A 23,954-nucleotide genomic window follows, 5' to 3' on the forward strand; every position below is an offset into this window, starting at 1 on the left:
GGGGTGGGAGCAGATTGTGGGTTTTGTGTTATCTGTCCAGAGAGTTGGCTGCTAAAATGTCCATCATCTCAGTCAGTGTAACACTTCAGGTCTAGTCGATTTATGAGGTCTCACCACAGTCCCAAATCCGAGGTACTTCCTCCCTCTGGGACCCTGCTGCCCCCAACAGAACTGCCAGGAAAAACACACAGCCTGAGTACACAAACGAGCACCACATGGAAGTTGGCGTTCACTCTCAAACACCCTCACACGGATGCACAGACACACGTTTCTCTCCTCTCTCCTCCAGTCTGGCTTCTGCCAAGACATTTTTATCTACTCCTCAAATCCTGCTTTCTGTTGCCCCTTTTACAAATTCTCCGGGTCCTGAGACCTTGTGTCTTTGGACCACAAAAGCAGCCAGAGACTCAAAGGCTGTTTCTGGGTTCTGCAGCCCCTCCTTTCCTGATACAGAGCCAATACCTGCTTGAAAAACAGGAGGGGAAAATGAGTCAGTAGTCTAACATGCTATCCCATTGCACTGATTTAACCATCTTTTAAATAAAAACAGGATGCCCAGAATAAAAATAAACGTATTGGCTCTAGGCGCGCTAGACATAATCTCCGTATGTCAAAGACAGGATTGTATATGAAGGAATCATGATAATAAATCATCTCATGGTATTGCTACAGGGATTTCAGAATGGTAGTAGGTCTGGCAAATTCCTCTGGAATGGCCCTATCCAATAGAATCTTCTGTGATGATGGAACTGCTCTAGATCTGTGCTGTCCGATACCATAACTTCTAGTCACATGTGGCTAGTAAGCCCTTGAAATGTGGCCAGTGTAAATGAGAAAGTGAATGTTAAATGTGATTTAATTTTAATTAATGTAAATTTTCATTTAGATAGCTACATGTTGCTAGTGGCTATCATATTTGACAGCTCAGTTCTAGAAAACTATAAAAATCTGTTAGAATGCCAGGTTCCCGAGAGCAAAGACCACATCTGCCTTCTTCCCTGCTCTGGCCTCAGTATCTCAAACTGTGCCTGGCACATAGTAGGTGCTCAGAAAATAGTGGATAAATCAAACCCCTTGAGGCAAGGAATAGAAAGAGGGTAAGGTTGCTGTCTGTTTTACATAATCAAAAAAAATTTTCAATGACTACATATAAAGGAATGTGGAAAGCACCTGAAATTTCAATAAAGAGGATGAAAAGGAGTTGTTTATTATAAAGAAATTTAAAATTTGGATTAAGTTAAATGTAGTCATCATGCTTCACGCGCGCGCACACACACACACACACACACACACGCACGGAAAAGTGAAATCAAAGAGGATCCTAGAATGGATAACTTCTTGAAATTTAGCTGAATTTGTATTCAAGAAGAGAATTACAACCAGGTTTAAGAAATATCCATTGAACAAGTCATCATTCTAGTCCATATGCAGAGATTAATTGTTGGGCAGCTATAAGGAAGAGAGGCAGGAGAAGAGAGAGAGAAGAAAGTAGGAGGGAGGGAGAAGGGCAGGCAGCAGGCCAGGCAGGAAAGCCCTTGGTTGTTGAGAGCAGCTGAGGAAGGAAAGGAGAGCTGTGTGAGCCCAGCAGTGGGACCAGATGAGACACCGTGAGATCCCTGCCAGCTCTGAGCTATGTCACACACTCAAGGTGGTTGCCATGCATCCTGTTAACTATAGGCCTCTCCAAAGGCACAGTGTTCGGACCAAATGCAACAAGGCGGATGGCTGATTTCTACTCAAAGCAGAGCAGGGTACACCCTTTCTGATAACATGGCAAGATTTTAACTGATCTACCTTAATAGCAATGAAAAAATAGACTATTCCACGCAGGTTAACTATTAGCTGACAACTCCAGCAAGGCTCACATGTTAATTGCTTTTTCTCAGGTATGGCAGAGTCCAAATAAGCCTGGAGCCTCAATATGTAAGGGGGAGTAAGGTGCTCAAGATCTTTCACAAGTTACTGTCCAGTGGAGCGAAGAGCTTCCTGCAGCTGGATTTCAGACCACGTCTGCCAAGTGATATCTGCTTGAATTGCTTGGCTTTCAGTCAAATATTTGTTATCTAGACTATCAGGCCTGAGGTTCAAGATGGGGACACGCTTGGCAGAAGACCCCAATAACTTCAGGTCAGACACAGCATTTTGAGTCCTTGTCATAGTGACACACTCAATTCAAGCAGATGACATCCGCTGATGAGTTAAGAATAGAGGGGACTGCTTCTTGACCTGGGTTGTGGTTACATGGGTTTTCATTTTACCCTGGACATATATCTTTTATGGACTCTTCTGTATATCGTATATCTCATAATGTAATATAAAAAGGAATAGAGCAACATCCTGCCATCACATTTTCCAGATTCTAGTTTAAATGGGTTTGTGCATTCAGTCACATTTACTGAGCCCTTCTGTGTGCTAGGCACTGGGCTAAGAGCTGGGGATTAAAAAGAGACATACTTCATTGCCTTGGCTTTACGAAAAGTTTAATGGGGAAGATTGACAAGTTAACAAATCACTGCAAATCAGTACGATACATATTTCCACAGAGACAATGTATAAGGACTTAGCTCAAAGGAAAGAACACATTTTTATTTGGGGTGGGCAGGGGGCACTTGATGAAGCAGAGAAAAACAAGAGAGGGCAAAGTACCGTCAGAGAAATTCTCCTGGAGGTAACAGTTTAAGCTGGATCATAAAGGGTATTCAGAGTTTTTCAGACAGATCATGAGAGGACATTCTAGACAGAGAGACCATCATGTAGAAAGCTAGAGATGGGGACGAGGCATGCCAGGTGTAGCTATAGAGAGACAGCAGAGAAGTGAGACTTCCTCCCTGAGCCAGCCGACAAGAGGTTAGCCTCCCCTACAAGGGGCTCCCAAGCCTCCATTACCTACCCTGGGTTAACACATGGCACCAGGTTGTTTTTGTCCGATTTCTTATGTGTATCCCCTACTGGACTATATGTATTTTTGGAGGGTGGGGGCCAGGGTCTGTGTCCATCTTTTCTACCGTATTTGAGTGAATGAATGGAAAAGAGTTTAGAAAGGTAGATTATAAAGGCTATATGTGCCAGGCTAAGGAATTTGGATCTTTTCTTATGGGCAATGCACAGCTCACCTTACACGGAGCCACTTTCTAAGTTAAGACTCTGGTTTATGGAATTTATAGGTTGTGATTGCCGAGTGGGGAGATTGTGGCTAGAAATTATACCGTAATGCTCATTTCCGGGAAACTAGATAAGCCACAGAAAGCCCTTTGTTCCAAAATGTGTTCTAAAAGAGGAGTAGCAAGCTGCTGGGAGTCAAAACATCCCCTGAATGGGTTAAACCTACGACTTTTCTCTGCTTAGGGTGAAGTATTTGACTCTTTCATCTTAACCCCCAAAATAGCTGAAGTCAGCATTCAGGGAAGGAGAGTTCAATGAGGGCAGGTAATGAAGCAGGTGGCTCAGGTTGGGTGAGGTGGACTTTGAGCGGCCAGAGGGCAGTGCAGGCGACTGTGCCTGGAGGGCAGGGAAAGTGAGACAGGGTGTGGGGGAGGTGCCGAAAGAGAGGTGGTGGCAAAAACAGCTTTGCCAGCATTGCAGTTTTGCCCAGGGCCATGGCAGATGCCCGGCTTGCCTCCAAAAACCATCTTCTCTGCTTCCTGCAGTCAACTGCTGATGCCTGAATTTACATATGAGGATTGCTTGAAGTTCTAAAAGCCTCAGGCTCTGCCAGTTCAGTCTGCAGGCGCTGGGCTTCCCAACTGCAGCTTCTCCAGTTCAGCCAGGTTTCTCGTCATCTACATCCGCCACACCCCACCCCCGCCCCCCCCAGAAGACTAACAGAGGCACAAGAGTGGAAGGAAGAGGCAAGAGAGGAGTTAAATGCATTTGGGTACCCACCTCTCTCACTTTTTCCTCTAGTTCATTCTTTGCCTGTCAACAGGTCCCTCAGAAATCTATTTCCCAGGAAACTCAAAGGTCTAAAAACCCCTAGAGAAGCTGGAATATTTCAAAATTTTCTTGCGACCACGAAATCTCCCACAGTGAGGGTCTACCTCACTGGTTCTCAACCAGGGGCAATTTTGCCCCACCTTCTACCCCCAGGAAACATTTGGCACTGCCTAGAAGAATTTTTGGTTGTCACAACTTGAAGGATGCCACTGGCTGCAGTGGTAGAAGCCATGCTACTACGCATCCTGTGATGCACAAGACAGCCCCCAGACAAGGAATTATCCAACCCAAAAGGTCAATAGTTGAGAAAACCTAGTCTATCGGAATCTAAAATTCAACTTCTTATTGTTGCTTCTCAAAGAAAAATGGCACAAGCTAGTTGCCCTCAACATCTGCAAAGTCCTAAAGGACAGACCTCATCCCAAGTTCTTGCAATCTGAAGCCAGAAACAGCATGCTCCAGGGCCCCATCTGCCATCCCATACAGAGTTTCACAACATCCTCCTCTGCTCTGCTCACTCAATCTTTGGACCAAAGACCAAGTTAGGACATCATGCGGTTATGGTGTTAGAATGATCAACATGACAAGCCGCTTTTGGCAAACATCAATAGGTCCAATCTCCTGCTCTTGGGCGTGAGTTTTGGACAGAATAAATCCAGTTACCATTGCAGTGAAGCAAGAGGAGAACCCAGAGGCCTTAACTTATCGTTCAGAAGTCACCAAATATTGGTGATCCAGGTGAAGTCTAGCAAACTTCAACACTTCCCTTCCCAAGTTTGTATCTGAGAGACGTGAGTGATTTTTTTAAATAGGAAAGCACCATCCTGCACTAATTGAGAAAGTGGTTTCCATGACCTCACAAGTCCTGTGAAAGTGTCCAGTTCAGTCAATCAGCTTATCCTCTGGGATGAAGGGGGAAGGGGAAACGCACTCCCCATGATCAGACTCAATTGTTACAGTTACTGACCAACTTCACACACTGGACCAAATTCAAAACCATTTTTAAACATTTGCTGGAGCCAGTGTCTCTCTCCTGAGTAGACCACGGGGTCCAGCTTTACAAAATCACAGCCCTTGAAGCAAAGGAATGAAGTCTGCGGTGTGCCCTTTTTAATATTCTGAAGAGGGCCTCAGAAGTAAAATGCCACTGTGAACTCAACGGTTATAGTACTGTTCCAGGAAAGCCAGTTGCTGACAGGTACTTCAAAGTCACTTACGCCACCTGAGGAACATATTGTTCGACTATGGAAGGAACTGTACGTGGCGCATGTCGTTCTATTATACAGCAAGTAATTGAATATACAGAGTGAAGGACACCTGTATCAAACAGGTCATACCCTGAAAGACTAGATTCCTTTCAGTGGATTTAAGATTATCCATCCTATCAGGAGTCTACATAAGATAACCAAGTGTCGAAAATATCACTGCTTTTTGAAAAAACGTACAGCAGTTGTACTTAAGCAGATTGGACTGCGTATAAGGATGCCTGAGTTCTTTATGAGCTGTCAAGTGTTTTACAAAGGCTGTGTCATGAGTTTCCCGGATTTCTTCTGGCATTTCTAGGTGAAAGGAAGTCAATTAACAGTTGTTGAGATTCTATTACAACGGCTGGCACTGGAGCAGGCCATAATATACTGCAACTCATTTAGTCCTGATTTACTGTTGATGGCCATAAAGAGCAGAGATTAAATAACTTGCTTACGGCACACAGCTAGGGCAACAGAGGCAGAATCGGAACCCAGGCCTATCTAACTCCTAAGCCAGTGCTCTTATTTCTACATGATGACAGAAGGCTACTTCCATCTGATTCCACAGCCCGCCTTTTTCCCCTGCACCTCACTGTGGTGAGTGGACCACAGTCATGCGCTTACTTACTTAGCAACTACTTATCAAGTGCCCTATTTGGCAGTGGAGAAAAAGGCCGTCTATTTCCTTTCATGAGAGTTACATTCTACTGGGGGCAGGAAGGAGATAGAACATTAGTAAAGAAATAATAAGATACATGGGGGTAGTAATAAGTTCCACGAAGAAAACAAATCCAAGTGGTAGGCTCGGGAGTCATTGGGGTGGGGAGGTGGTAGGACAATTTTATGTAGGATGGTCAGGGAAAGGCTTTGAAGAGCTAAGATGGAGTTGAAATGTGAATGATGAAAACATGTATGGCAAGAACTGGGGAAAGAACATAACAGAGATAGGGAAGGCAAGGACAGAAGCCATGTGATAGGAATGATCTAGATGTGTTCAACTAGGATCAGAAAGAGTGCCAGCGTAACTGGAGTTTGAGATCTAAAGCAGCTCAAGCTGGGATAGCATGTCATGGTGGAATTCCTGGGTTCAAGGAAGTGACTTAATTCTATACTAGGGACTGGATTTAAGAATGGGATCAGCAACTCTGCATTCATTCAGGAAACAGCACACCACCATATGCTGACAGGAGGGGGGAATCTTCCAGAAGCCAGTCACTTTCAGAATCAGGAAGAGAGCTGCCTACACTGTAGGAGCCATCCTGTGGCCTCCCTGAAGGTTTCCTCTGACACTGGGATAGTGACACCTTGAATAGTCTCAGAAGCACCCATCAAGGATGAATTAAATACCCACATGAAAAATACATTGTACCTCCCAAGAGGAGATTTACCTGTCTCCATGAGTATGTCAGAGGAGCATTCATCATCAAAACTGGAACATCCTGGTAACATAAACAAGAATGCAGCATTTGCAAATGAGACGTGACTCACGGACAGGTCAGAACATTACAAATTGAGAAGAGGGAGCTAAAAAGCGTCAGCCCTGAGACACCAGCATCATGCACTGGATGGAACGCACTCAGGGGAAAAACCTTACACAACAGTTTGCTCTGGGGAGTGATCATTAGTCCCACAGCGGTTCACATTTATGGAGTGTCTGGTGTGGGTGGAGGACTTGGTTAAGAATGGTTTGAGTTAGTGTGACAGGGACAACGCAGGACAGAACCAGGAGGCAGACACCTTGAATCCCAGTTCTGTCACCTCTGCTAATTGTGACCTTAGGCAAGTTAGTGAACCTCTCTGTTCTTCAGTATTTTTAACAAATTAAGGACAGTAAGGAGGTCTGCTTTGGTGTGCCTCCCGACGGGAACACTGTTAAGAAAAAGAGCAGTCCTTCCCAAATGAATATAGTAAGCCCAAGAAATACAGGAGTTCATGCATATTAGTGTTTATGATGAAGCTGAAGTCTGCATCAATGTCAGGGTGTGATGTGTTCAAAGAAAAACATTAATAAATAATAGCACCGGTGATGTGCAGATGTGCCAAATTAATGAAAGGGATACCCAAAGGACTGAAGTTGGGGAAAGAATGAAACAAAATTTGCACTTTAAAAGGCACCATACCAAGGCCTACTCAGAGAAAAGGGGTTTTGGTAGTAACAGTGGAAGGATGAAGTGGGGGTACTTGTAGGGTTGAGTCCAAAAAACTGGAGCTTGCAAAGCCTTACTTCCTCCAGTCTCTTCCAGCAGGGAAGCCAGCTCCAGATGGACAGAGGAGCCCTGAGTCGTCCAAAGAGTGGGGTGCCTTCCAGCCTCCTCTATTCCGTGGTGTTCTTTTAAAATCAAGCCCATTGAAACAACTAAGCCCTAACAAGCAGTTTCCAAGAGCATGCCTCTCCCTCTTCACAGCAGGATGGAACCAAGATTCCATTGCTACTGCTCATCATGAAAAACTATGATTTTGTCTGCCCTATTGTGTCTGCCTTCCAGCCAACCTGCAAGTCATTCTGGGCAGCTAACATAACTATTCATTCAGTCATGGATTCAGCAACTGTTTACAACCCACTCTTTTCCAGGCTCTACGCTGTGTGTTGGGAGTACAGGAATGAGTAAAACTGATGACACTCCTGCCTCCTGGGGAGCTAAAAACCCAGTGGAGGCATCAGATATCAAACACAGAAACGCACAAATAAATACTTAATCATAAGCTCTGATAAGTATATGATCAAGAAATACAGGGCGCTATGAGAACGTCTAACAAGGAGATGTATTAGGGGCTCAGGGAACGGCTCTCTGAGGAAGTGATTTTTAAGCTAAGTTATGCAGAATAAGTAGGAGTTCACCAGGCAAAGAGCAGGAGAAGAGCCCAGAGGGGGAATAGTCTGTGCCAAGGCCCTGAGGTAGGAAGGAGGTAACTCCTACCAGTAACTGAGAAGACCACCATGATGGAAGCACCACAGGCAAGGGGAAAATAGTATGAAATAAAGCCGGGGGGCAAATGAGGGTCAAGTTGTACAGGGCCTTTTAGGCCAATGTAAGGATTTGAATTTTATTCTGCATTTAATAGGAACTCTATGAAGGGTTTTGTGCAGGAATCGAGTTGATAGGTGTGATGATGATGGTGATGGTTGTGGTGGGGAGTGTGTGTGTGTGACGTGAGCTGCATGATTTGATCTGATTTCAGCATCAATCCAAGGGTTGCCAATGGGTACTATTGAGGGCTCAGTAGGCACCAGATCATGCAGATTAAGAGCTGAGAAACCTGACTTCCAGGCTAAGTTTGGCCCTCCTGTGCTGCCAATGTGCACCTGAGCCCCACTCCAAGCTATAAAATGAAGTGATTGGACTTTAACACTAGACCAGTGGTGGTCTTGACTGGGGCAGCAAGGCCCCCATGTTTTGGAAATTTTATCTTGAAATTCAAGGGATGTTTTTGCTTTCCCTCCCTGATTGGGGGGCACCACTGGCACCACTGGTGGGATCCAGGGAGGGTTCATGTCCTGCAATGCACAGGACCCTCTCACAATAAAGCATTGTGCTCTGTCCCACACAGCTTTCCAGTGTTCCAGCAGACATTCATGTAGGTGAAAAACCTGGTTATGATTATCTCAGCCTAACTCCATTTTGCATTTAAAGACCCAATATTTTTGCATGTCTTTGATAAGCTGTGGATTTTTCCAGGAATGAAACCACCATGAAAATTGAGGGAGATGGTATTTTGTTTGCTTTGGAACTTTCCCAAGAGTTGTTCACCCTTTTGGAAAATCAACTCACCAATGACAATGCTGCTCATTGTATTCGAGACTTCTGTCAGTCTACATTTGTGTCTGTCTCATTCGTGGAGATTCTTCATGTAGGTGTAAGCATCTGACCACTTCACGATGGCTTCTAGAAGAGTCAGACCTGAGCATTTATATATCAAAATATTTATTGTTTTGTTATAAATTGTTTTCCTTTTATTTCCCCCTTATATTAAAATTAGAACATTATATTGATTATTCTGTGATTATATATGTACAGATAAATTATATCATCTATAAATCTCACTCCATAATAGTAAAAGAAGCAGTAGAAAATATTTATTATAAAAAAGACATCTTAGATCTGATAAGGTTGAGAACTGAACAAGCCTCTTCAGTGCTTGAAAATGCTATGGGTTTAGAAATCTAGCTACTTACTATCTTTGGATTGTCTCTTGGTAAGTTTAACATGTAGAGAATTCTATGTAAAAATTGTACTTTGTTAAAAAACGTAGAGAGGTATCAAAGTTGACATCACCAGTGAGAAGTCATGTTGGTATCATTTACCCCCTGATGTGATACGATGAGAACGACATTTGACCTTTGTGGTATTCTTCCCCAAATTCATAACCCAAGTCTAATCATGCAAAAAAAAAATCAGACAAACTCAAACTGAGTGACATTCTACAAAATGCCTCACCAGGACTCCTCAAAACTGTCAAGGTCATGAGAAACAAGGAAGACTGAGAAACTGTCCCAAACCAGAGGAGACCAGGGAGACATGAGGACCAAATGCAGTGCAGCTCCCTGGATCAATGCACCAATGTGAATTTCTTAGGTTTGGCAGATGTACGATGGTTACATAAGACTCCAACATTAGGGGAGACTGAGTGAGGAGTGTATAGGAATTCTCGGTAGTATCTTTGCAACGTTTCTATAAAATTAAAATTATTCAAGTTTTTTTAAGGTGTGTTTTTTTAAAAAAAGTAAGAAGACATTAGGGGTCCCACATTTAAGCATAACTTAAGGAATTTTCTAAAGATATAAAACTATCATCATGTGAAAAGACACAAAGCAGAAGAAATGTCATATCCTCCCAGGACTCTCCCACTCCAGTATCAGTATGTGAAGAAGAAAAAAACGACACGGGAACCACTGCCAGCTAACATAAAACATCATGTCCTTGTGAATATACAAATGCCAAGAGACATGGTAGAAATGGAGGGAATGGAGTGGGCAGGTCAATCAGATGAATTGAGACCAAACTTTGAAGGAGCAGTGGGGTACTGCAGGCGAAACAGAAAGGCTGATTGACAGAAGCAAAAGGAGGGATTAATAAGCAGGATATTCTTGGGAAAAGTTTGGGTCAAGCAGTAATGAGATGTGAGGGTAATAAAAATAAGAATAGTCAATACTTAAAAATCATTCTCTATGTATCAGCCATTGTCTCACATGTTTTGTGAATGCTCACTCATTTACTCCCCATAACAATCCTATGAGGTAGGATTATTGGCCCTGTTTTTAATGGGTAGGGAAATTGAAGCACAGAGAAGATTATGTACATATTAGGTTGAACCCTCTGAAGTTGCCATTTTTGTAGATCAAAACTGCTCTCCTCTCAGAGAGTTCATATGGTTAGACCTAATAAGTAACCTGCCCAGAGTGCACAGCTATTTGAGAGGTGGAGCTGGACTTTGAACCCTGGCAGCTGGCTCAGGGGCCTGGTCTACAAGTCTCCAGCAGGAGGCCTCTTTCAGAAACGGCCAGCATTTACTGACTTCTCACGATGTATTGGGCACTGTCTAAAGCTTTACATGTGTTAACCACTCATTTATCTTTGCAACAACACTCTTGAGGTGGGTGTGACTATCACCCAATTTATAGTTGAGGAAACTGAGGCCTAGAGAGCTTAAGTGACCTGCCAAACGTTACACAGCTAACAAATGGCCGAGCTGGGATTTGAACCCAGGCTGGCTGGCTCCAGAGCCTGGGTCCAGTGCTCCCTGTCTCCCATGTGTTTGTAGATGTGGTATGTGACAAATAAAAATGGCAAGCAATAGGATATATTGGAGAATATGAGGAAGCCATTTGGTATAAACCTAGTTCGGCCTGACCTTGTCTTTCCAAAAGGGCCTGACCATGGCTGTTGAGCATGCATTGTATATCTGCTTTAGATATTCCCTATGGCAAGGACAAAGGCCCTTGAGATAAAGGTGCAACTTCCCTCCCCCTCCCAACGTTGGCATTCCCTTAAGGATTAAGCATCTTTCCTTAGGCTAGGAACTGATTGCTGCGCTGATCTGTGACCACCCAGCTTGAGACAATAGGCCTGCCTCCTGCTACGTCCTCTGAGATAGCAGACCCACTACCTGCTGTGTCCATCAAGCGCTGTGGCCGACAGGGCAATCTTGTGACTATTGTGAAAGGGACATTTCAATCATATGTGAAACATCCTGTATGGGGGTATATAACCACTCTGTATACCTCACTTCTTTGGTGCCCTTTCTTCCTTCAGGAAGAAAGGCCCTGGGCCATGGTCGTCAGATTTCAGCTCAGAATAAATTCACCCAAATTTTCATTTATAGATTGGTTATGGATTATTTTCGTCGATATATGGATGGCAGAATTTGGACTGAGATAAGCTTTTCAATAATCTGGAGAGGAGAGGCTTTTCCTGTCAAACCTCAAAACGGATGCTAAGGGCTTTGCATTTGGTAGGACCCACAGAAGGGGGATGTTATATTTTCTGGCCAGTTCAAGATGAATGACATTGTTATTCAGGTGGAATAGGAAGTTGACCTCATAATCTCTTTGAAAATAAGCAAGGAAATAAAAGAGAGAATGAAAGACAATGGAGCAAAAGGAGAGAAAGAGTGTGAAAAACTGGAAGATAGACTATATAAGATATTACAAGTGTTCCTGTGCTGGAGATATCTGGAATCAATATTTTATTTGCAATTGGCTAGCTTCTCCCCACTTTTCAGTGATTCGTTGGCCATTCAATGGATATCTGGTCCTTGGATCTGCTTTACCCAAATGTTAAGTAGTCATGTCATAATGGCCCAATATTCAATCTGCTTAATTTACACCAGGATTCTCTTAAGCAGAGAGTAAAAAATAGCTGAATGTTGCTCTCCCAAAAATTTACTTTTTAAAATATCATTTAATATTATGACCTAAAACTTTACTAATTTTAACTACCAGGTGAATCCAAATTAGCAAAACATCTGAATTACAGAATTTTTTAAAATGCAATTCCATTATTTTTATGTGTTCACTATCTTAAATTAACCAGCTATGATTGCCTAACAAGAAGATTCTTCACAAAGAGTCACAGAATCTAAAGAAACTCCAGACTTGAGCACTAAGTAATTCAGACCACCAAATCTACACAAAGATGGAAGCATCCTTAACTTTGTCTCTTTAAATCTCAAAATAGAACTGATTAAGTCCCTGAACATTGTTCATGGATCATAGTCTGGGTCAGTTCCATGGAAATATAACTTAGACTGGAGACAGACCTAAACAAGGCATAAGTAAAAAACGCTAATTAACTAATTCATATGTAAATTTAATTAAATGAAAAGAGCATTGCAATGAACATATTACTGACCCCACTCTGCCCAGTTGGCCCTGTATACCTGCCATTGTTGTTAGTGTTCTCTTGGATTTTGAAGCATATCAACATGAGTATGAACATCTTAATTAGTCTCAGATGCTAATCACAGACTTCTACTGATTGGTAAAGCCAAATCCCTGTGCTTGATGTTCTTCACCTCAACATCACTGGTTCCTGTTGTATTCCGGGACCAGTTGGAGCAGTGCATATCCGTGGTAACCATTGACATAACCAGTTCCTCATTCACCTAGTAATGTGAAATAATAGGCTATTCTTCACGACACACAGCAAAACAAGATTTGGCTTTGTCCATGGGTTATACCTTGTTTGAAGCTGGTCTGCAGCCTCTTCTCAGCAGAGATCCTCAGCAAACCCAACCCTAATATGCTAAATGAAGCTATCAATCATGGTAGGTGCAGATAGCTATGCCTAAGCAAATCGCTTATTCTTGGGCCAGTCTACACACTCTAGTGAAATGGAGAGATCTCTATTTCCATGGATTAAAAACAGACTGCTTACACAGTTAGCTGGGATAAACAAGACCTAAGAGGGCTTAAATCAAGTCTTTGAGCCTGTGGGATGAAGCACCTTGTCCAACACAGTATAAATGATACACTCTGGCCTGGAATTGTTCATGTCCCTTCCGAAGAATATCAACTTACTCATTTCCAAAGGCACCTAGCTCAATAAACGAAATGAAAACTGGGCCTTTTCATTTCATTCATTATATTTGTGGTGATAAATGTACATTTTCCATTTACATTGACTGTATTAGCCACACAGATGTTCTTCTAAAGTAAGCATGTTGACCAAAAGCCACTTATGGTCAAACTTACTCTTAAAAGTCTTTATAACATGGAAAGAGTATTACTCATGGACATCACCATTGTAAAGCCACTGACCCAGGCAACAGAATGAAACATGAGGAAAGTCTAAATGCAGATGTCCAGGCATTCAAACCATTTTGACTTTAAAATAACTCTCAACTCCCTCACCACGAGAAATAGCACAAAGTGGTGGTTAAGATGATGGAATCTTAAGTTTGAATCTAGGCTCTGAGGACTCTTACTAGCCCTGTAACATTGGGCAAGTTAGTTGCCTGTTTGTGCCTCAGTTTACTTATCTATAAAACAGACATAGTAATAGTACCTACCGGTTAAAGACTGAATTGTGTCCTCCCAAAATTCGTATGTTGAATCGCTAACCCCCAGTGTGATTGTTAAGAAGTCTTTGGGAGGTAATTAAATTTAGATGAGGTCATGAAGATGGGGCCCTCATGATGTGATTAGTGGCCTTGTAAGAGGAGGCACCAGAGAGCTTGTTTCCCCCCTTTCTGCCATATGAGGACACAGTGAGAAGATGGCATCTGCAAGCCAGGAAGAGAACTCTCACTGGGGAACCGAATCAGCTAGCAGCTTGATCATGAACTTCACAGCCTCCAGAACTGTGAGAAGTAAATATCTGTTGTTGAGGTCCCCCAGCCTATGGTATTTTGTTATGGCAGCCCGAACTGACAGAGACACTGCCTTATATTCATTCTCATATTTTTTGTGTTGAAATTGATAAAGCAAGAAGAATAATGCCTGCAATATAGCAAGTGCTTTATTAATTGTTTGTCAAATGAAATTTTAAAAAGTAAATGAACGGGTGGGAAGTTCTAAGGTGTTCCCTGCAGAATTTTCACTATTTTGTCTTCATGATCAGCCTCTATAACCTTAATACCTTCTGAAAATGTGTTTGTTATTGTGACAGTCAAATGAGATAATATATGTGAAAGCATCTAGAATCCTACATGCCCGTCTCTACGATGGTTGTAACCACAATTGTTTGCTATATAATTATAAATGCTTGCTGTACTTGAGTTTGAAACTTGTTTCATCAGACCCGTAGCAGCCTTGTTCTTTGAAAAGTTGTAGAGAAAAACTTGGCCATCCGCCTTATGTCTGTCCAAGTTGGCATGTCCTGTTGTGGCCCCAAGGAACAATGATCCCTCTCATTCCACTGGACATTGATTTTACGTCGCCTTAAGTAGAATTGCATCTTACACTGGGATTTGATTGTAGTCAGGTCACACATTAAGTGGACGCATGAGGCTATTCCTCTTTATCTTGTTAGTTAACTTAGCAATCAAGCAGGACTTGACCCCATGACTTTCTTTTAGCTCTCCTCTCTCTCCTAGGTGTGTGTGCGTGTGCACACATGCATGTATATGTGTCATCATTGAGCATGCAGCACAGAACCTGCGCATTAACCATCCTCTCTCTACTAAAGAGTTGTACTAGATATGGAGAAAGGAAGACAGAACATTCAGCTACAAATTCCCCAAGTTTGCAGACCCACAAGCTGGTCCACCAGAGCCCGGAGAACAGCCTTTGTTTCACTCTTAGGCAAGGAATATATTGGAAAAAGCCCAACTTGCTTCCTTTCTATGTAGGACCCAGAACTAGCCAATTTTTTACTGCTTATGGTTTAATTTGCAGATTTTCTCATAGGTCTACTCAGATCAGTTTGGCCAAAGGAAGTGCCACCACACAGCATTGTTTAGAATGGAGCTGTGTGAAGCATAGCTTATTAAAAATGGGATGGACATCTTTTAAAAGAAACAAATACAGGTCAGCTTTCACATGTCACTAGTTTGTACTTTGTGCAATGACAATATGAAGTCATCTTATTCTCACTCTAATCAACGTGGTCAACTCAGTTGATCATTTGTGAAAACAGCAGCATCTTTTGTGTGTGTGTGCATGTGTGTTTATGTGTTTGTGTGTGTGTGGTTTTTGTCCAGGTCTAAGAGAAAAACACAGACTACATATAAACCATCTATTTCACTTAAAAAAGAAGTAACTACCTTCCCATCTTCACCAAGAAAGGAAATGAGAATTTAAATCCACCCTTTCTCTTCATACACTTTGCAACGGATAGCCACACTGTTGAGTAAAACTGTCTAGAAAGTTTTCAGACTAACCGCTGGCGCCAGCTTTTTGGGCTTCCTGCCCCAAGAAAGGTTAAGACACTTAAGGAACGGAGGGGTTTTGCCTGCACCTGAGCTGATTGCGCTTTGACGCAGCAGTTGCAGCCAACAGTTTGCACTAAGCAGACACCACTGAGGAGTTTAGCTGCCATGAGAAAAGCGGGGATTGTGCTCTGAAGTCATCAATAAGAACCCTGTGCCCTCTCCCAAGCCTCATGCTATGAGAGTTTCTTCTATCTGTAAAAGTTGATTATGCTCAAATCAGATTAGCAATCAGCTTTCCCTCAGCGGGCTGCCGTTTGGCCAGTAAAGGCAGGGTAGCTGTTACTGTGGGTAGGACTGAGAGAAAGCCCCAGTGAGCCGGGCACCTGTTTTCACGAGCCCTCAGTTTCTTTATGGTAGGTGGAGGCAAATGTCTGAGAGTGGCTGCGGCAGACTGCGGAGGACCAAAATTTGGCCGCTTTCTGTCTGTCGCCTGGTGACAGGGGGTTGGTCCCTATTTCATTTAAGGGCACTGGGGATATATTGGGAAAACAGAAGTAATTAAGAGAGCACTCACTTAGAGCCAGAAACTGTCAGGGAGGGGCTAGAATGGATGAAGGGGAATTAGCTTCTTTAATAAAGCCAATAAAGGATTACAATAATAATAATGCCTTCTCATTATCTGATTGGATCCTGGGAGGTCCTTCCAAAGGCCCCATGTGATGCTGTCCCTCCCCCCACCCCTTAGCGCTCTTTCTCTTCTCCAGCTAACCTCCCCTGCATTATGTCAGGTACGAGAACTTTCTTGTGGTTCACAGAACACAACAGGTGTGCTTCCGCCCCGGGGCCTTTGCCCTGGCAGCACCCGCTGCTTAGAGCGTTTTCCTCAGAGAGCCTCTGGGCCAGCTCCCTCACCTGTGGAGTTCCCATCTCGCCTTCTCAATGGGGCTCCCAGCCCCCCACACACCCTCCTGACCCTCCTTGCCCTGCCTTACTTTTTCTTTCCTTCTACAGCACTTATCACCTTTTAACACACCACTTGGTTGACTTATTATGCTATTATTTATCTTCTGTCCACCCACCGCCGCCTCTGCCCCTTTCCCAGTGCGGGCTACGGGAGGGTAGGCATCTTTGATGTTCCATTCACTGGTATATCCCAAGCCCTTAGAACAGTGTCTGGCACATAGTAGGGGTTCCATAAATATTTGTTGAATGAATGATGTGAGAAGTTGGGAATGTGTCATCATCATTATTATTAACATTATTTCTATTATTATTATATCTGGCTTAAACATGAGGAAACTGAGTCTCAGATACATTAATCGACATAGTCAATAGCACACAGACAGCAAATTGTCAGATCTAGGACTCAAACTGAACCCATCCAGGGTTAGTGCCTTGTGTCTAGTGACTTCAAAGAATGATTTAGTAAGATGACTCAGTTATGCAGATGTACGATAATGTGCTTATTTAACATATTCAAACTATGATTAACCGAAAAGTGCCTTTCCCATCCTACCCCTCTCTATAGCCCCGACTCCACTTCTCCACTTGATTGGCATCTGAGTTTCTTATTTTTAACAGATAGACCTTTCAAGATGAAAGTATTTATTTATTTTACCTGATGTGGGTCAACATCGCTGTGGGAAAGAAAAAGTTGCTAATCCACTGTACAAGGGTGTATTGTCCTATTTTGTTATAATGATAATAATGCTGTTTATATTCGGCATACAGTTGGATTCGTATTCACAACATGACAGCAAGTAATGGGCACTGGAGTCTGAGCCCATCCACAGCCATTTAGCTGTAAGTAGAACAAGGACGGACTATGATCTGGATTCTTTGCTGTTGGAGGAGCATCAGTTGAAGTGTGAAAAGCTCAAGTTTTAGCAGTAAACAGAGGCAAGTGGGCAGACCATCCTTAAAGTAAAATGAGAGAAGGCAGGGAGAACAGAGCCTGGGACCTAGAGGGCAGTAAGGGAATGAGGGGCACCGAGGGGGAAATGTGCCAGAAGGCAGAACCAGGAGTGTGAGCTGTGAGTATAAATGGATTTCTTGTATTGTCTGTCACTTACCAGGGAATTCGTAAACAATGTCAGCAGGAACTTGTGTTTGCGTTCCTGAATATTGGGGGCCACATTGATTGTTGTCCTTGATGTCCTATAACTCCGGGGGCACAATCCAATGGGAGTTGGCCGGAGCCATGGATCGTTTCTGTGGAGCTGGACTAGCCTAGTGTGCTTGATGTATGTCTGCACAGAGATAGGCACAGTCTGGCTCGCTGGTCTGACCCTTCTCAGCACAGGGAGCCCTGCTGTGAGGCTGCTGGTTTCTTTTTATAAGACATTCTCTCTTCAAGAAGGCCCTGGCTCCTCCCTTTTCAAATACCCTACAGGCCAGATGTATGGGTTTCTAAAAAGTCATGCGATCCCTTCTTAAACAAAAACAAGAAGCACATTCCTTCAAGTGTGCCCTGGTGGTTAGGGTGGTATGGACCCACGGGAGAAACCTTCCACGGTTAAGCTATGAGAATGGAATGGAGCTCCCTGAACCTGTGACGGAAGGGACAGGTTTTCCTGCCCTCGTAGCTCTCAAGGGTGTACTGTTGCAACGAGAGGAGCTGGGACAAGAAGATCACAGTCAAGAATTACAGTGGAGGTGGACAGTAGCACAAAAATCTGGGAGAGTAAGTCACCTATTTGACTTTTTCTCTGAAATTTTTTGTTGTTTTTGGTTTGAAGAAGAAAATAGCTTGTCTAATCTTATTTTGTTTGGAAAATATCAAAACAAATGATGCAAGCCCTCAGTAAAATGGTAAGTTAAATGCTTTTTATTTCCATCCTTCCAACTCTTGCCCGAGCCCCTTTCTCCCTTCTCACTGGCCCTTCCCTGAGCTCTCTGGACTTTTGCCTCCTCTGATGAAACTACTGGCCTGAGAAGCTGGTTCTCTTTAAGGTGTTAATGACTGTTTCCTCAACTAGGGAAAAATGTGATCGCAAGAAAACCAAACCCACTCAAGCTAGATTAAATAAAAGATTGACTGTAAGTGTGTAAGAGGAAACCTCAAAGACATTCAAAGACAGGAAACAAAGCATGACGTGAGCTGACTGGAAATGAAACTGGAAGTGGTTCAGGGAAGCCAGAATCAGAAGACACGGCTGCTCTCGTCTACTTTTCTGTCTGCTTCTCTCCAGGCTCAACCAGTCAATCATCCCTCTCATCCTCTCTTGCTCTCTCTCTCCACTTTCCTTCTTCCCTTCCTTCCCCTCTCCCTCTCTCAGATGGCTTGCTTTACTTTTACATGACCTAACATGGTCTGACTCTGTATGATCTTTCAATTAAGTACCTACCATCATCTCTGCACTTCAGTTTAATTTCTAAAGACAGAGTCTGATTAGCCATTGGTCATTCAGTGAACTTGATCTTCCTTGGGCAATGATGGGACCTGGCCTGAATTGAAGCAGGTAGGGTGAAGAAATTAGGAAAGGGTTTTGTCAACCCGAAAGACCTGGGCTGTGTCTTCTACCTGTGAGCAGAGCAAGGGAAGTGGAGTATGTATTGATATTATATTGATATTACCTATTGATGATAGGTAATGAATAATATTGATATTACCTATTGATAATGCAATAGGACAAACCAGCCCAGAAGGCAGTGGCTTAAAGCTATAAGCATTTATTGAGCTCAGGAGCCTATGGGATGACTGAATGGTTCTTCTGGTCTTGGCTGTCATGTGCCAGGCAGTCAGCTGGCTGTCAACTGATCCAGAACAACCTTAGCTCACACAACAGAAGCGACTGGGAGCAGAGGCTCATGTGTTTCATCCTCCAGCAGGCTAGCTCAGGCATGTTCCTCATGGTGATGGCTGAGGTGGAAGAGTGGAAACAGAAACACTCACCGGTTTTTTCAAGGTTCTGTCTGGGTCACATTTGCTAACATCTCATTGGCCAAAGAAACTCACATGGCCAAACGTGGAATCAAGGGGCAGGGAAATAGATCCTACCTGTTTAGTGAGAGCAACTATCAAATCACATGGCAAAGGAGCCCGGATTCAGAGAGAGGAGAGAAATTGGAGCTATTAATGTGACTGATCTGCTGCATCATGGCAACAAACTCACTGACATATACAACAAGCTAGTAGAGATACACATCCTTCCCTGGCAAGATTTGTACAGAGCCTTTCTGATACTAATTCCTGAGCTCAGATAATGAACTAATGGAATTTTGAAACCCTTTCAAACAACAGCAAATAAATGATAATTTGTTTCTAAGTAAAGCTAGATATATAGAATGGCAAGAACACAGAACCAAGATAACATAGGGAATTGAATTTTCTCCCATTTTCCCCAAAATATGTGCCCCTCCCCCACTCACAGCTCACACACAACATACCTAGGCTTGTGACATCCTGCTTTTGAATTCACTCAGTTAAAAAATGAGGCTTATTCAACTTAATCATGCTTTCTGAATAGCTCAAAGCTGAACTTGTAACTCTAACCCTGAAGAGTTGGATGCTATGTTCTTGGTGCCTTCTTTTGCCCTCGGTGGTGGTAGGTTCCAAATCATGCAGTGGGGCCTGGTTATTTGTTGGCTTTTCTGCCACGAGTGGGAAGAATACAGCTTCTATAAGCGGCCTACAGTTAGCTTCTGGGGTAGATCATCCTGTCTGGGAGTTACTCTGGTTTTCTCTTCCTCTTCATGGAATCATGAGTAATAGAATGTCAGGACTAGATGGGGCTTAGGACTCATCTAATCAAGCATTTCCAAACCTTCAGTTAGTCATATAAAGCATTCACTGTTTTGTAATCTCTGTCTACTCTTTAATATTAGTTAAATTGACTCCTTTTTCAAAGCTAAATTAATTTAGCCTTGAAAATTCATATCATTTCAATATGTTGAAAAATCAGTATAGGGGCTGGCCCTGTGGCCAGGTGGTTAAGTTTGCAGGCTCTGCTTCGGTGGCCCAGGGTTTCGTCGGTTCAAATCCTGGGCACAGACATAGCACCGCTCATCAAGCCACGCTGAGGTGGCATCCCACATGCCACACTAGAAGGACCCACAACCAAAAAAATACACAACTATGTACTGGAGGGCTTTGGGAGAGAAAGGAAAAATAAAATTTAAAAAAAAATCAGTATAATTTGATGTAATAGAAGATAACCATAAAATAAACAGAATGAAAACTCCACATTGTTATGAAATTCTGTCCAGATACTTGAGCCTTCAGCCAGCCCAGTCCTTACTAAAAAGGGAGTTTAGCAATTGTGAAGGAAGTGTTAAAGAAATATTATTCTCCAACTGACGCAGTCTTGCTGATGGAGTCAGGAAGATCGAAAGAGGCTGGAAAAGGTCATCACTCTCTCACCATCCACTTCACTGTTATTTAATGCCCTGTTCCTGTATCCTAAAATCATCTTGGACATCCTGAGTTGTGTGTGCACCACACTGTTGGGAATATCAATAGTCCAAGTCCCTCCATTAAGAGAGGAAGGAACTGAGGCCCTCTCTTACTCCTTTCTGGTGGTTGCCTTTGTGTCCCGTCATGACTGATTTGCATCTTACCTAGCAGTTAGGACAGGGGGAGGGAAAAGAAATGAACCACAAAAGAAGTAAAAGGCAGACCTGGTGGATAGTGCTTTTGACGCTACAGAGTTGGAGCTTGCCTGGTTCTCAATTACTGCTGCTCTTCCTGTCTTCCATCACTAAAGGACGTTGGCTGTAGCCTATTGAAAGAAACAGAAAGTGCCCCATGCTCCCATAAAGAAGATTTCTGTCTGGAGCTACCACTGTCTAAGATTCTTAGATCAGGAAACTTCTAGAAAGACATAGCCATAGAAAGAGAGGCATCTCCAGTTGTCTTGCCAAGGAAAGCATTGTGTCAGGAAGAAAGCCAAAAGAGCAGAGCTATCTAAATCTAATTCCTTGGAGTAAGCCATTGGAGCTGTGCTAATGGCATTCTAAATCCTCCAGGCAAGTTGTATGGATTTTTAAAAGGAGGTGGGGAAATCCTCTTTGTCTCCTTATCTTTTCGAGATGGACTTTTAGTTGAAAATCCTTTCTTCGAAAAGAAAAAATAGGATAAGTGTAGTAATACACTCAACTAAGCTTGTAATTGCACTGCCTGTGATCTGGAAGAAGCTTTGAGACATTTCTTCAGACAGGAAGGGAAGGGACAATCTTCCAGAAATATCCTTCTTTGTCATCTTTATAAAGATGATGCTGATTATGTAAAACATTGGTGTTTCATTTTTAATTTCTCATACTTTTTGGGAAACAGTGTTGTGTGTGCATTAAATAAATGTTTCTTTCCCCCATGTATTACAGGATGAAATCAAAAGGGCTTGTGTCTTAATCTTGGGGACGTGGGTACCTACACCTGATACCTATTATGTGAATTGAATTTCTTTCTCCACGCTCTGAATTTTAGTGCTCCATACATCTGTTACCTCATGTGAGCAGCTCAGGCTGTTAGTCATGTTGATGGAAACAAGAAGAATTCTATCAACCTGTCTCTACATTTGTTCGTAATTGAGAGATTCCTCTCAACCCTGTGTTGCCTCTCGCTTCAGAGGCACAGAGGAAAAAGACTTTGTAGTCAAGCAGGCTTGCGTGGACACCCTGACTCTGTTCTTAACTGTCTTGGAGATACTGACAGAGATACTAAAGCTTTCTGAGCTTCAGTTCTTCATCTGTAAAATGAGCATAATAATAGCCATACGTCAAAATATTGTAAACATTAAAATAAGGTGATGTGAGTAATGCTCATAGCCCAGGCCTTACATTTAAGCATACAATAGGTGTTGGTCACTAGCACTATTACGTTGGGAAGGCCACATGAGATAAGAGTACATACAGGCTTTGGGGTCAGAGAGAGGGTAGGGCACATTTCTGCTTCATTCATAATTGCATCTCCAGTGCCGATTCCCACTGGCACATAGCAGGGACTCAGTATTTTTTGGATGAATGAGTGAATGGTTCTGGCGTTATCCCTTATTAGTTGTGTGATCTTGGGTAAAGCATTTCACCCCTCAGTGCATGTTTCCACAACTGTGAGGCAAGCATAATACATTTCTTACAAAGCTGCTGGGAAGCTTAAATGCAATGGCTGATGAGAAATGCCCAGCACAGAGGCTGGCACGTGCTATGCTTTCCACAATGTTTATTCCCAAATGTCTACTGTCCTTCACTTCTGAAGATCCCAGATAAAGAACTAGGATCAGCATTTCCTGGGAAAGCATCCATTTTATAAGCTATCTTTTAAAACGAGCAGTGGGCAGTGTCCAGGGGGCCCAGGATGTTCGTGGCAGAAGTCCCACAACACCCTCAGCGTGGTCCTTCATCAAAAATGTCAGGGTCTGAGAAAAGCAGGATGTCCAATTTGCCCATGTTTGGTTCCTGGGTAACTGAAAGGTGGTATAGGTTGGGTATTGGCCAGGCCACGTGGGCATAAAGTGTATCCTGAAAAGAGGCACAGAAATTATCTATCACCCAGACCTCATGTTCTCATTTTTGAAGGGCCCAAGAGAAAGGTTCCACCTCTTGTGTCAACTTCAGTTGATTGGTTGTGCTTTAGGAAGTTTTGCCTTAAAAAGGATTCTAAGGCCACAACTTGACACTCAGAAGACTATCACGATTGATTAGCAATGTCTGCCATGAATTTGAGATGGGGTTACACAGCTGGTGTGCCGTGGAAATTTACACAACAGCATTCAGAAGGGAGATTTTTTTCCAGCCTTTCCCAAAGATCAGATGTGTTCTTATAATTGCAAAACTTGGCAATTGCAAAAACAAACAAACATTTCCCATTTTTTCCCTTTCTCAGCTTTTTGCTCTCATAGGAACCATCTCTTATTGGCAGGTCATTGTGTCACTTAAGATCTTGAAGAAAACAGGAAAACAGACAGGGATCCAGTGAAATTGGTCAGGTGTAACTCTTACAGAAATGCCTGCCACTGCAGGTCAAATGCACAGTATGTGACAGGCCTGCCTGCATTCATTTGGCAAATATTTATTGAGCACCTACTGTGTGCCAGGGAATGTTCTAGGTGCTATTTTGTTTAGTGAACAAAACAGACAAAACCCCTTTTCTCCACGAAGCTTATGTTCTAGTGAGGGAGTCTATTGACACTTATTTTAGTTATTATAAAAGTTTATTTATGAAAAAGAAATTCCAACCATTGGAAGGCTGTTCTCCAGAACACACGCAGCGAAGGGAGGGCTTTCTTAGCATCATCCACACGCTCTGGCTGGATTGTGACTGCACAACCTCTCCTTGTTCTGGAGCCCAATCATCCATTCCATTTCTACTTATTAATGCGTGGTTAGCAGAAACGGCCCTTCCAACTTCCTGCCATGTCATATGTCAATGTGACCCACGGAATACACCATAGAGAATCTGAATCACCAAGTGCTTGATCCTTTCTAATTTCGCCACAACTGCGTAGATGTAGCCTTCCCACTCTACCT

The 23,954-nt window shown here is 43.0% G+C and overlaps 1 protein-coding gene and 1 long non-coding RNA gene across 20 annotated transcripts in view; one reads left to right on the forward strand and one right to left on the reverse strand.

Moving 5' to 3' along the window:
* The window catches only part of TRPM3 (transient receptor potential cation channel subfamily M member 3), a 797,927-nt gene that overhangs the window by 752,307 nt on the left and 21,666 nt on the right, over nt 1–23,954 (forward strand). The gene's annotated exons all lie outside the window — the stretch shown is intronic.
* The window catches only part of LOC123280126 (uncharacterized), a 163,000-nt gene that overhangs the window by 27,804 nt on the left and 111,242 nt on the right, over nt 1–23,954 (reverse strand). For all 9 annotated transcript variants that reach the window (XR_011497334.1, XR_011497338.1, XR_011497333.1 and 6 more), the window contains 2 exons: nt 8,951–9,079; nt 6,569–6,619 (listed from right to left, as the gene is read on the reverse strand). This is a non-coding gene — a long non-coding RNA (uncharacterized lncRNA). The remainder of the gene's footprint in view (nt 1–6,568; nt 6,620–8,950; nt 9,080–23,954) is intronic.

The sequence above is a fragment of the Equus asinus genome, chromosome 23 (genome assembly GCF_041296235.1).
Source record: "Equus asinus isolate D_3611 breed Donkey chromosome 23, EquAss-T2T_v2, whole genome shotgun sequence".
NCBI lineage: Eukaryota > Metazoa > Chordata > Mammalia > Perissodactyla > Equidae > Equus > Equus asinus.